The sequence below is a fragment of the Buteo buteo genome, chromosome 12 (assembly GCF_964188355.1).
Source record: "Buteo buteo chromosome 12, bButBut1.hap1.1, whole genome shotgun sequence".
NCBI lineage: Eukaryota > Metazoa > Chordata > Aves > Accipitriformes > Accipitridae > Buteo > Buteo buteo.
The window spans coordinates 11610074-11623887 of record NC_134182.1 but is presented as its reverse complement, the minus strand read 5'-3'; the positions used below and the strand labels follow the sequence as shown (position 1 = coordinate 11623887).

The 13814-nt window shown below is 40.8% G+C and overlaps 1 long non-coding RNA gene across 1 annotated transcript; it reads left to right on the top strand.

Moving 5' to 3' along the window:
* The first annotated feature begins 218 nt into the window (after positions 1-218).
* Positions 219-11240, top strand: LOC142037571 (uncharacterized). Its single transcript, XR_012652408.1, has 5 exons — positions 219-464; positions 3887-4302; positions 5754-8398; positions 9622-9790; positions 9888-11240. It is a non-coding gene; the product is annotated as an uncharacterized LOC142037571 (long non-coding RNA).
* Positions 11241-13814: the final 2574 nt, after the last annotated feature.

Here is a 13814-nt window from a genome sequence, read left to right as displayed (position 1 = left end):
GGAAGGCCTCCCCCGGCCAGGCCGGCTCCTCGTCCCTGCTTGGCGGCCCTCCGAAATAATTCGTGCCGTAGCCAGCAGATGTCAGCAAGCGATAATAAAACGCAGGCCCAGCCTCGCAGGAGAGTGTGAATTTGGGGTTGCCCGCCGCTGGCGCACGCACGTTAGTACGCCCGGAGGAAGGCACCCCGCGCCCCAGCAGCCTCCCCGCCGTACCCCGGGCCTCAGGGCTGCCGCGGGGCCGCGGGGCGCCGGGTGGGACACGCCGCCTCCGAGGGGAGGGCGCCGCGGGCTGCAGGCCCACCGGTGGCACGGCAACCCGGAGGAGCAGGAGGAGGGAGTCACCTCCCGGCCGCTCTCTGTTTGCTTGATCCCCTCCGAAAAACTGCCCGCCGTCCCTGAAGGGAGGGGAGCCGCTGCCGTGCCGACGTGGGACCACCTGGGGAAGGAGGACACAAAACCGTCAGGTGAGCCTGGCCCGGTGGAGACAACGCGGCTGCTGCCTCTCCACTGATAGTGGAACGTGGCCAAAGCGCCAGTGCTGGGGAGCGTTCGCTGGCACTGCTTGTTTTGCAGCGTACGAACAGCCGATACGTCTCTGGACCCGCTGGCGAACCACTGTTAAGGAGAACAAACAAAAAAAAACCCCAAACCATAAGGCTCTGTGCCAAAACTCTTACTGCACAGATTTAAGAATCACCTCAAGCGGCAAAATAGCATGGCAGTAATCCCCACGTAACGGTGCTTATATCACTGTAGTGTACTTTTACATAGGTTTAGATTTTAATATAGTCACAGCCAGAAGTGGAAATGGGAATGCATTCAACTGAATAACATACCAGTCCTCTGCAAAACATCAAATGTATATGCCAACACTTTTCAGAAACACTACTTAACATAAACAGCAAGTTTCATATCAGGACTTTATATCAGCTGCTGGATATAAGAGTAGTTTAGTTCTCACTGTGGCTTTAGTGCCCCAAGTAGTAAATGTGAGCAGGATCCCAGACCAACACCCTGCAAGTTATTTGCTGACTGCTAACTCTATTCTGGCCTCACCAGCAGAAATAAGAGGCAGGTGGCAAATTTTAATTCTTTTTGCACTTCTGGGTGAACAACTCATCCCCTCATCAAGGAAACTGAAGCCATGTGAGCGTTGACAAGGCATGTGGAAAATTGCTGTACATTTGCTAGGATTTTGAAGTAAAGCCTCACAACTAAGCTTGGAGTAATCTGTGTTTGCACTGAGTTCCGCAGGCCTTCAGGAAAGCAGAATAAAATCCAATGTCCTGGAGCTTGCAGCTGAAGTTTCTAGTGAACCACTGAACCCTGGAGGCAGACAGGTCAGCACACACTAAGAGACAGTGGTGGGTTTAGGTCTTCTTTGCGCCTCTCTGGAAAAATAGCTACTTTTCTCACTCGGGCCCACACGTAATGTTGTTACTTGGATTTCCAGCCTTTACAGAAGGACTGGAAAGCATCTGATTAAAGCAATCAGATTACAGAAGCATTTGATTAAAAAGCAACAAAGGAAATTTTTTATTAGAAATAAAAAGCATTCAAGTGGCTTTATACGAGGGTCTGCCTTGCACCTTTAAAATTGCCTAACTTGTTTTCTTCATATTGGGCTTTCTTTTCAAGTCTCAACTACGCACAAAGAAATCTTTCTCACATAGCTCAACCCTCTGATTTCACTGAGCCTGTGTGTGTGCGAGCTGGATAACTTACATTTTTTGGCCCTGGTTTGAAACTCCTCATTTCAGGTGGTTTGGAATTATCTGAGCCTGAAAATGGATTGGAACTTATGCAGAAAAATGGTATTTTTCATATGAGTATGCCAAAGGCTTTGCCAGTTCCACCCCAGCTGTCCGAATTGTCACCAAGCTCAGAAAATACCAGTGCCAAAGGAATTGGTCCTTGATATTTATGGGCTGCTAAAGTGAAGTAAGACCAAACCCTTCTGCCCTGGTCCTTTCAGGGAGTTGTCCAGGCAGGGAGCACTTCATCTATGCTTAAACCAATGAAAAAGGTGAACGTGGATGAGAATAAGAATGCTGAAATTCGTCAGTGCAAATTCTAGATGATGTCAGGAAGTTATAGGAAATTCCCTCCTGTAAACCTATGTATGGAAGGAATACAGGGAAAATGGGCAATGTGGCTGAAGGGACTGGAGATCGTCTAGCAACACCTGTTGCACTGGATTTAAGTCCATTCAGACAGACAAGAAATTCTAAAACACAGGCTGGGTTAAAGAAGCTCCAGAAAGATCTATAATTTCAGGAGTAAAAGACATAAAAACATTGCTGAATAAAATTTATAAAATCAAAGTTGGAAATCAATAAAATTAGGTTTAAAGACCAACTCATGGTATTTTACATCTTATTATTAATTGGGGTAGCTAATTCTTCAGGCTCCCGCGTGCCCATGGTGCACTAATAAAAAAGTAACCCAAAGTCAGAAGATATCACTAACATTAATATTTACCTCAATAAAACAAGGCAGAGCAGTTTCCCACGGAGGCTGTTACATAACTTGGTATTTTCTTTTATGCTAAATTGCTATTGCTACAGTAACCCCAAGAAAACATGAAACCAAGGATGTTTGCACAGGTGCAGCTGTGTTTGTTATTGTAGGGTTTCTCCCCAGGGCTGCAGCACGGAGGAGTGGATACAGGTGCTGGGGGCCAGCAAGGCCCGACAGCCGCAACCCAGCTCCCTGTCATCTGCCCCCCTCGCCCCCTGCCCCTTACCTTCCTCTGAAAATACCTCTCTGATGTTGGACTATTTATCGCAAAACTTAGCAAGGGGAGCTGTAATTTTAGGGGCTTACTGGTGCTGGTGTGAGTTTTTTCCATAGGGTTCAGACCCAGTTCTTAGGTCCTTATTTGCCCATCCAGCTTATTCGCTGTAAACTTAAATGGGTACTTGCAGGATTAAAGCAGGTGTTTCAATTGCATGGCTGAACAGAGAGGCATTTAAATGCATGCTTAAATGATTTGTGGAACTGAGGCCTGGAACCCTCTCAATTTCTCCTCAGTGTGAAGGAAGAATCAACAAATGACATGAGAAGTTAGTCATGGAGTTCAGAGAATTACCTTCCCCTCCCTGAAAGGAAATTCAGAGAAGAGGAAAGTAAAAAAGGAAAAAGAAAAACAAACTGAAAACTCTCCTACAGCACTTCATTTTTACAGAGAATGTCCCCGGTTTCCAGAAGAGTTTAATCTCTTTTCCAGTATCCACCAGAATAACAACCTTTCTAAAAACACCAGCACAGATGCAATGTCAGATGCGATGTTCTGACAAAGCAGGAAACAACCTTTGGAGTCCAGCAGGAAGAAGGTCAGATCCTCTTGCCCTTCTTTCTGCTCAGAAAACCCAACACTGCTATAAGAACTCTGCTCGGATGTTAAAATTTTCCTTGTCCCATGGCTGATCTTCTCTCAGCATGTGGAGATGGACCTACCTCAACCAGCAAAGCTCTAAGCCCAGTGAATGCCTGGCATGATACTGCAGAATGTCCATTATATTCTTTCCATACATGTCATCCTTAGCAATCTCCCTGTCTTTTGACTTAAATGTCATGTTCTTCCTCCTTTAATTACAGATATAACCCCAATTTATGAGTTATTTCTCTAGTCCAGAATGTATCAGATATTTTAATTTTTCTTAGTGGGATGTTTGACAGCAGGAAGAAGAGCAGCATGGTTCTCCAAAAGCACCATTCAGCATTTTACAGTTCTTTCTAACTTACTGTTCTCTATTCACACTGTTTAGGTCTTTCACTGTTCCTTTCTTTGTGTTGTCAGATTTCACTTTTGATGACTGAATTAACTCTAATGGAAAGTTCTTTCAGCTGTTTTGATCACTCCTACTTTTTTTTTTTTTTCCAGACAGAACAAGGGTACATCTCAGCTGCTGATGCACAGTTCCCAACAGCCTGTTATGTCCAGGAAAGCAGGCATTTTGGCAAGGCCCCTTCAACTGTGGAAACGGGGTCACCCATGGGTTTCTTCAGATTTTTCCAAGGATTCCCAGAAGTCCATTGTCACTTCTATCCTTATCATCTCCCTCTGACCACACTGGAGTCATCCTGAGCCCAAACCCCAGTTCAGGAAGGGTGAGCACAGGAATCCCAATGCACTGTTTGAGTGCTGATGGCAAATACCTCAATGTGCCATAAGGCATGAAATATTTTGACTGAAAGCAAATTTATTGGGAATCCTCCTGAAACATGAACGGCAAGGGGCTACTCAGATGCAGTCCTGTCTTCCATCAGGCACTATATGTTGCTACCAAATGGATGGAGGTATTGGAGTTGCTATTTTGATCTCAATACTGTGCACTCCTCAGATTTTGCTTGTGCTAAGCACCAGTCCAAATATCTTTTTGGTTATATTTTGGGAGGTAGTACAGGTTCAATATATACTTTTGTGTCTAAGACAGTAAGAAAAATTATTCTTTGCAAGACCTGGGATCTCACTGCTTAGGAATGCTGGAGGAATCCTCATATTTAACAGAAGGGCGAGATTTCTAAAGAACTGGCAATGTGGCCAGACTGAAGCAGGATCAAAGAGGAAAGACATCAACACTCTTTGAGATTTATATCATAAGCCTGAGATAAACTGGAATTTACCTAAAGGTCTGAAGAAAAAAACAAAAAACTTAGGCCAAAGCTGTCTGTACTCTCTCTTCATCCCATGTCAAGCCTAGTGAGTTCTGTGATTCCTGAACAGCTATTTTACCTGCATTTTTAAAAAAATTATTCTTTAGAATGTTTATATAACAAATTAACATTTAAAATTTTGAAGAAAATACAACTTTTCTATGATTGTATTGTTTGTACAATCTCAGACAGCTTTAAAATTATTAAAGTTGTAGGGAAATATAAGTAGCTACATCAGGCCATTATCATGCAGCTCTGTAAAGATTACAAATGAAGGTAGAACATATCCATAAAAATAGAAAAATATGGATTACGGACTTGTAGAGGACACTCTCAGCTTCTACAAATTTCATTAAGGGCTAGATTGTGATACTCTTACCCTTGTCAAGTGATGTCTTAATACTTCATTCCAATGGCATAACTCAAAGAATTAGGTATTATTCAACTTGAGAAAGGTACCACAATCTAACCTTAAAAGCTGAGTGCTCTTAATGCACAATAGCACCAGGCTCATTGCAGAGAAAATTAATGTTAGACTTTTGAAGTGAATAATATTCATTGTTTTCCATAATTGGTATTTTCTACCAAAAATCATCCAAGAAATTGCTTTCCTTATATGCTAAATTCTCGGGGGGGGGAGGGGAAAGTAGCTCCAGTTTCACTGCCTAAGTGTCTGTTCCATTTAAAGGATATTAGCTAGCCAAATGAAAAATGCATGAATCAATCAGCAACAAGGACCTTGATCTCCGAATGAGACAATGCTGAGCTTTGAGATTTATGGTCTTGCTTCCAGAATTCCATTATTTGGAGGAACAACAACAATAACAATGGGAGATGACATCAGAATAGCGAGTGTTCTTCTTTTCCTTTCTTTTCCTGTTGATCACAAGATGCTGACTTCTGTGTCATTCACCCCTGTCAAATGAGTAAATGTTCAGTGCTTTAAAACATTACCACATGCATGCTCAGTTCGAAATAAGATGAGAATGTCTTGAATGGAAGGGTATTATTGCTGCTTGCATTTTGCACTGCTAATTAGTTTATCCACAGAGCAATTAGCTATTGCTTACTTTTCTCCTGTATTTCTTCTGCAGACAGAACTCCTTTTGATTTTTACACATAAAAAAACTGTTGTTGGGAGTCATCCTGCGCTGACATAGAGCAGACAAGGATTTCATTCTAACCACTCGTGATTCTTGTTTTCCATTTCCCTGGACAACTGCAGAAAACACAACAGAGTTGCCCCTTAACTTTATGATATCTCCAGTTGGTGAAGTTCCTTCAGACATTGTCTGCCTGACAAGAACTGCCTAACAGGCTTAAACTCTTCTGCCATAGTGCCGAAAGTGAGAGAAGGTAACAAGGGGATAGATTTACTGGAGGAGGCAAGAGGGACGCACGTTAACACTGGCTAGACATGGGGACACTCTCACATAATGTGATATGCTTGTGACTGTACAGCTGTGGGGTGTCCTTCCCCATTCAGGTTGGAGTTGTGCATCTTACTAGTGACAAGTAAATCCTGTTTCAACCTGATCGCACAAAGTATGTGGAGAACCAGCAAAGCATAGACGGGGCCTTTTCTAGAGTCCAGGTTCAGACCAACCTCTGGATTAAAAAAAACCCCAAAGCTCTTACGCCACCTTGAACATCACCAAACACTCTGGTTACATGTATATAGAGAGATGGGTAGAGATAGATAAAGACTGGATGGAAATACTAAGAGGATAATATGTTCTACATATAGATTATTAGTAGCCATTTATAACACTAGTTCTGATATTCCTTTTAGCATGCAGCCATATATATATATGCTTTCTGGTAGGAGAAACAGGCAAAAGTAGCTTATTGTGAAAATATGCATACATTTGAAAATGGCAGCAAAGATCAGATGCAAATCCAGCCCTAAACTCTCTCCAGACTAGAGGATATTTGGATTTAGGCTTTGTTTGGTGCCTTATCTTGCATGAATGACTCCTCTCTGGTGCTGTATCCCTTCTGCAAACATCACGGCATAGCTCAGCCAGTGAGGCAGCAAGGAAGGGTAAAGAATATATCAGAGGTAGGGATGCCCTTGCTCCCTTACTTCAGTAAGTACAGGTTATCCAAACCCTTGACAAAATCTTAAGACGTGTCAAGATAACCAACTAAACCTCTTTCCCTGATGACATGGTCCTCATTTGGGATGACAGTGAGTTTAATACGGAATATATCAAGTTAGGGAGGTAAAGCAAGAATTACATCATTGAAACCTCCTCACATTTCAGGAGTGACTCAGTAACTGGTTATCTGCAATGAAAATGGCATCCAGAGTGAAGCCACGGCTCTGTATACGAATGTGTGTATAGAAAAAATAAATTCCAGTGTTAAACTGCAAAAGCAACAACCTCATTGGCATAGAATCTCTTTTCAGCAGCTTTGTACAACCTTTTACAAATAAATCTGCAGAGAACATAACCTACTTAGTCTACTAGCATAGATAAAACACCTCCAAAGAAATTGGTATATATGCTTGCTAACAGATAACAATGCATTGGGTGCCATATCCAGTAACAGGAGCAAAAAACTATACATAAATGTCAGACCCAAGACAAATGCAGTAATAGACCTGTTGATAAATCCATTAACTTCTACACTACTAGTTGACATGTTGTTGTGAAAAAAGTGAAAGCGCTGATTACTAAACTGCAGCAGTGGTGGTGTTTGTAGCCATGAATGTACCGTGCTATCTACTCAGTGTTCTTCACAGAACAATCCAGTGTGCCACAGACAGACCATCATTCAGTTCTCAGTAAGAAATTCACATCTCCTAGCAGGAACATAATTTAAACCAAGACTGATTTCTTCCACAGATTACTTAAACATGTATTTTAATGCCCTTTTGAGCCTGAATATTTATAACATATTACATTTGAATTTGCTTTCCTGGAAAAACTTTTGCTTACTATGTCAGGATACATCTTACAGAACTTATGATGAAGACTATGAGGAGAAGGCAACTTCAATACTTCTGACCTGATGCAAAAGCCACTGGAGTCAATATAGGAATTCCTCACTGTTTTTGGTGAGTTTAGGATTAGACCATTTAAAATACAAAATCTGTGTTTTAAATGGTCTAATGGAAAATGGACATGGGAAAATTCTGAAAATATGACAACTAAGAAACCGCCTTGCTTGGAAGAATATTAGATTTAATAATAATAAAAAAGTCAGATGTTGTCTATTTTGTATACTTTGAATAAGTTATTATTATTTATTAGCATTACTGGGGGTGCTTGCTTAACAAGAAATTCTTATGTTTTCAGAGTTCACTTGCTCCTGCTGTTTATAGGAGCAGTTTGCTGAGACTAGCAGTCCTCCAGCTTTTCAGGTCATTTATTTCAGACAAACCAACCTTTCCCCGTCTGGCTACCACTGCTGTCCTGAGTGATGTGGCCATATAGGAGACACTTCAATGTAGGACATCATGGCATTGTCTGGTGGTAGTTAGTTGATGACTCAGTGCCATTTCTAGGAAAAGCAAGTGACAGACATACCCACCTGTGCATCTCATACATACCCAGGTGAATCATGTTTTGGAAAGAGAGTTAGGGATAGGGGAATGGACTGCACATGAGTTCAAAATGAATATGTAACCTTAAAGAAAAAGATCCCCATGTTTTATGGCCTTGAAGAACTAGAAGTTTTGTACAGCTTCAGGAAGAAAAAACACAACTCGGTGCAAGTGGAAACAGTAAAGGTAAGCAGGAACTACGGTTTCCATTTTGTGGGAAATTCTACCTTTTTGAAAGTGTTTTCCCTATTCTGAAACAGAATAAAATTTCTTCCCAGGTTTTTCTTGAAGTAAAATGCTAACAGAAAAAAAAGTATTTAAGATTTACCCAAATGCTTTGCTTTGACTTTGAAATTTTTAAAACATTTGAAATAAAATACATTTTGGAATGAAAATACAAATGTAACATCTTTATTTTGATCAGGTATTTTTTAAGTATTTTTTTAAAATCATCTTTCAAGGAGTTATCATTTTCTGTATACAGTTTTCTGTTTATTTCTGAAAATTTCCAGACAGGCAGGGAAAATAACTGGGAACTATTACCACAGAGCTTTTAAAATGTACCCCATTGCAGCAGGTAGCTACACATACAATAAGCCTTTGCTAGTGCCATTCTAACCTGGTCTCAGTACAAAGTTTCTTTATCTGCCTTCATTGCTCCAAATGTTCTTCCAGACAGGTGATCTGAAGAAAGGGTCCATATGGTCCTGTTGATGACACTCTTTTATTTATCAATAGATTTCTACTGCAAAAAAAAATTTATAATGTGACTTCAGTGGCCCCCTGTGGATGGAGAAATCTGGAGATATAAAGTTAGGTTTCCCATTTTAGCAACATATTGTACTATCTTATGATAGCTTTTCTTTTAGCTAAGAGCATCACCCAATTTCCAGCATGGTTACAGCTGCAGGAGAGACTGGCAGCTAACATAGTAATGAGTCAGTATCTATTGAGATTGACTCATTACTATTAATTTCCCCGTTGCTTCCAACTGATTCAGGAACTACTTATGGAAATTCTTCTTCTGTCTTACTGAAATCCAGCACTGTTGCCGTCAAACCTGCCAACAGGCGCAGCAATGCTACTGTGATAAAATAAGTCCAATTCTATCCCAATCTTGCTTTCCTAGGGAAGAACAGAACTCATTAAATAATTATCAACTGTGACAAGAAAGTAGCTGGCCAAACACTTGCTGCTAATCTAGGCATGACAGCAGGACTATACCTTTCAAAGCAGTAATTAGCTAGATGAACAACAACATAAGTACCAGACAATGACATGGAAAGGACTGTCCCTAAAGGACAGATTCATTATACGTAGGGTTTAGTGTTTGTGTGACTTATGAATGTTATTTTGCAGTATACAATTACAGTTCTCTTCTGCTGCCTTTCTCTTTGTTTTCTGCACAGTTTATGGAAGGGGACAGAGAGAAAATCTGGAGCTGAAGCCATGAAAGAACAGGTGATGGAAGCTCTGCAAGACCTCCTTTACGTTCATGAAACAAGGGTGGCTGCATAGATCTCATGGTAGAACACCACCATCAGTCTGCACCCCCATCTTGTGGGAATAAGAAATCTGGTACTTGCACCCTGCCCTCATTTTATGCTTGGACTGATACTCACCTAGTGTTTGTAGATTAGGTCTAGTAATCCTTATGGCTTTTCTTTCTCAACAGGGCAGATTCTCAGTTGGTGTAAATTGGTGTAATGCTGTTGAAGCCAGTGGAGTAATACAGATTTATCCACAGCATACACCAAACCAGAAGTCAGCACCCGTGCTAGAGCTGGTGTCCTATCAGCTAAAAGAAATCACAAGCCCACACTGCATCCATTGAACGTAAAAGGAAGGACTACGATCGCACCTAGAGCCGATGCTGGAATTACATGCAGCCAAACTTATTTTCAACTGGACTGTTCAAGTGCTTAAAGTTAAGCATACACATAAGTGTTTGCAGGATTAAAGCCTCCGTTTGGAATGACAGAGTAAATCCAAATGGAGATGGATTAGCTGGCAGGGGGCAGGTGAGGTGGTCAAAGGCACATGCAGTTTATCATATGGCTCTGTAATTTACTACATGATTATCACAACTACATATTTGGTGTGGGGATATAGATATACATGCACACATGTATACACAGAGCCAAACTTTTTTGGCACGGGGGCCACACAGTCATTTCAAATTGAGACTCTGGGCTGCACTTGTTCCAGGACTGCTTGTCTGTTGCCAACACACTGAAGCGCCTCAGGCTTCAGTCTGATTCTTTGTTTGCTTGCCCATTAAAGTTCTTATCCCATACTCCCTTTTGGCAGAAAATTTTGTTATTTCTGCTTTATGCTGGCCTAGGCCCTTCTCTTGCCTCTGTTGCTATTAACCTATAGCAGTGACAGCCAGGAGCAAACTGAAGCAGCTGGTTGGAGACGCTACTATCAGACTGCGAAACAGCTGTTGTGCAGAGGGGCCACCCTGAAAAACTTCTATTACAGCACTGCTGGGCCGAATTTTGGCCACTGCAGACAGGGAATTGGGGAAAGAGAGCACTTTCATTTGCAGATATTTAATTGCTGAAAAATGTAGGGGTGTGTGCAGCATCTTTATTGGATGTCACACAGAAGTAATGCTTTCCAGGTATTTTTTTGGCACTTTGCATCATTATTCTCTTACTGCCAGCATGCAGTGGCCCCATGTTGCAACTCAGTGTGAAACTGATTTCCAATTTTTCTGTTTAAATTAATATTTACCAGTTGGTTATTTTTGGCAGACTTTTATTGATAGCATTGATTCAAGACGAATAGCCAAATTCAGATCTTGGTTACAGCAGTATGACATCTGGAGTTAACTCCACTTTTACCAATGTCACCAAGACCAGACCTGGTCCTTTTTCTGTCTTTTTATAGTGTGACATTTGGACTGTCCTCACCTATAGATAAGAGTTGGACTGCAGTTTTAACTTTGGAAAAGTTGGGATATAGCATTGAGTATAGCCCTGAAATTTATTGATTTGGCACTTCTCTAAGATACTTAATAGTACCTGCATCTTAACCTTCAGGAACCAGCCACTTCAGAATACCATTATGTATGTGCAGAAATAGCTCTTATGAAAGCAGTATAAATTAGACCTTCGCTATCAGCCAAAAAAAAAAATTATTTGAGTACTTTTGTATCCATCATCAATCAGGTAGATTAATCACTTCAGAGTTATTTTAGCTATTTCTAAACTAAAGATGTAGTAGAATCATTGACCAGGGCATAGGACCTACACTGTAATTTGAATGGACTCGTAGCAAGTGAGGTACTTGATGCAGCTGCACAGAATTTTCTGCATGTCCTGTTGTGTGGTGGGGGCGTATTGCCTCCACATCTCTGTAATGTACAACAGTCCACGTTGCTTAGACTAGAATCAATTCCCTTGGATACTGATACAAGTAAATACCTCAGCTATGTCTATAGAAAAGCTGTAAAATTGCATGACAATGCCTATGTAATTGGCATGTGAGCCTAAGCATTGTTGTGTTTGACTCATGTTTAAGAGCTGTACTTCGAACCACATTCCTCTTTCATCTTAAGGGTGGGAAATCACTAAAAGAACAAAGTCAGCCACCAAGGCTGCCAAGCTAAGTTTGCTGTGACATTGATAAATATTCAAGCCAATGTCTTTCAAATGTTATTGTGAATCACCTTTCCCTCCTTCCTTCCCCTGCTTCAGTCATCTTGCTGGCTCAGAATATTCACCTTTGTCTCAGACCTCAGCTGCCTTCACTTTATTGCATATGATTGCTGTTGTCTTTGTCTCTTTTATCCGCTTCGCTGTGTCTCATTTTCCTAACATACCTGGCACCCACTTTTCCATAACACTGTTCCTTTGTTTCAGGAAAACATAATTTCAGGAGGCAGCAGAAATACAGTTCCAAAGGCCACAGGGTGACATCCTCTCTCACCTGATCTTTATTCATATCAGGGTTTAATGGCATTTTTTTTTCCATTTCTCAAGCACCCTGCAACTCCCTTCCTCCCTGACAGGAAGGCACATTTTATTTCTCATAAAAATGCTTTCCTACCAATCTTCTGTTCTTCAGAAGTTTCAGAGGCCCTTCTGTTAAACATTGGTTTTCTCATGTGGATGGACCTGTTGACCTGGTTGTGGTTTATTACTGTTTTGACATTTTTTCTCCATCCTAAATTTGGAGGAACTTAGACCCTTTTGTCATTTGTAATCTCTGTTGTATCGGCTTCAGCAGCAATCCTCCCAAACTCTGTTTTTAATTTCGTGGTAGGAACAATTGAGAACTTTCAATATCTGAACTGGTTGGATTTCTAAAAGCAGTATTTTTAATGTGCAGCTAATCTTGTGTTCATGGTTCATTCATAATCTACCTGCCTCAGATATCACCAACAAAAAAAAATAGTTTCTCTCATTTCTACCAAGTCAGGAAAGGATGCCGTTATGCAGTCCTTTATGTACACTTTCTTAGCTCCCTGACGCACTAAAAAAGGGCCCTCAGTCCATTGAACTAATACAAAACCTCGGTTGCTGATGGAAGTGGTATGTGATTTTCTGTGTACATTTTACACCAAAAGGTGCAGTGCCTATTGTACATCCCCCATTTGAAACTCAAACACAATGGCTCATGCAGCTGGATGGTGACCTGCCAATGAAGTTTAAGACAGCAGAGACTTCCACATGAATCTGCAGTTTAATGAGACCGAGAACTATCTTCTTTTTTACCCACAAAAGGCTACTTACGCATTCAGAATGTGCTGCAGACTAAAACCAAAGTTCAGCTCACCACAGGAGTAGAGAAGAAACATGCACAGGATACTGCATGTATCACCCTCAGAAACAGCCCAGCCCTTATGGAAAACTCCTGTGGAATTTAGCAGAAAATGATAAGCTTTCTGCAGCTTTTTTTTTTTTTTTTGTACTGTCCTATAGCTCAGATACCTCTGCTATTAAATTCTATACAATGGCTCAAAAAAGTTCATATAAAAGATATAATGCTCCATAGGTTTTAGAGTAATTTCTGCAGTGTTCTGTTACATTTCTATAGGACCCCCTTGTTTCTATTCCAATTATGTTATCTAGAACTTTTCATAAAAGACCTATCTTGTAACAGGCCCTTCCTCTCTCTCTCCATTTTTCTTTAAGTATAACAAAATGTGTATAGAGATACATAACAATGTGTACTTCTCACAGCTCCATGATTTTAGGTGTACTACCACATGTGGCAAAGGCATTATTTGTCTTTTGGCTAGTAAGCTAAGTAAACTAGTAAGCAAACTGTCCAAGCCAGACAAATATATAAAGCAACTGTCTTCTCATCTTGATTAGGCCAATGAAATAACACTTGTGTGGAAGAGGGAGGAAAATGAGCTTTCAACCTTTTTTAATTATAATTTCGAAGCAAAGCCCAAATTGTAAACACTTACAGAAACCTTTATTTGTGAATGTCCTCTCAGGACATTATGTTGCAAGATGAAGTAAGTTGTGCAAGGGTTAATTTAGCTCCTCCTAAAAAAGTCTTCAGGAAGTGTTCGGCACATCATAGTCCTACAATTCTGATGTAATTCTTACATATCTCTCCTTCTGGAATACAGTGGCAGTTG